Source organism: Osmerus mordax, chromosome 2 (genome assembly GCF_038355195.1).
Source record: "Osmerus mordax isolate fOsmMor3 chromosome 2, fOsmMor3.pri, whole genome shotgun sequence".
NCBI lineage: Eukaryota > Metazoa > Chordata > Actinopteri > Osmeriformes > Osmeridae > Osmerus > Osmerus mordax.
The window spans coordinates 4195281-4195991 of NC_090051.1; positions in this window are offsets into that span (position 1 = coordinate 4195281).

Here is a 711-nt window from a genome sequence, read left to right on the forward strand (position 1 = left end):
CCTTCTCTTCACAGCAGCAGAACGCTCCTGGTTCTGGAGCTCTGCCCCTCCACACACACACTGCTGGTTCTGGAGCTCTGCCCCTCCTCCACACACACGCTCCTGGTTCTGGAGCTCTGCCCCTCCTCCACACACACACTGCTGGTTCTGGAGCTCTGCCCTCCTCCACACACACTCTCCTGGTTCTGGAGCTCTGCCCCTCCTCCACACACACACTGCTGGTTCTGGAGCTCTGCCCCTCCACACACACTCCTGGTTGTGGAGCTCTGCCCCTCCTCCACACACACACTGCTGGTTCTGGAGCTCTGCCCCTCCACACACACACTGCTGGTTCTGGGAGCTCTGCCCCTCCTCCACACACACGCTCCTGGTTCTGGAGCTCTGCCCCTCCTCCACACACACACTGCTGGTTCTGGAGCTCTGCCCCTCCTCCACACACACGCTCCTGGTTCTGGAGCTCTGCCCCTCCTCCACACACACACTGCTGGTTCTGGAGCTCTGCCCTCCACACACACTCCTGGTTGTGGAGCTCTGCCCCTCCTCCACACACACACTGCTGGTTCTGGAGCTCTGCCCCTCCACACACACACTGCTGGTTCTGGAGCTCTGCCCCTCCTCCACACACACGCTCCTGGTTCTGGAGCTCTGCCCCTCCTCCACACACACACTGCTGGTTCTGGAGCTCTGCCCCTCCTCCACACACACTCCTGG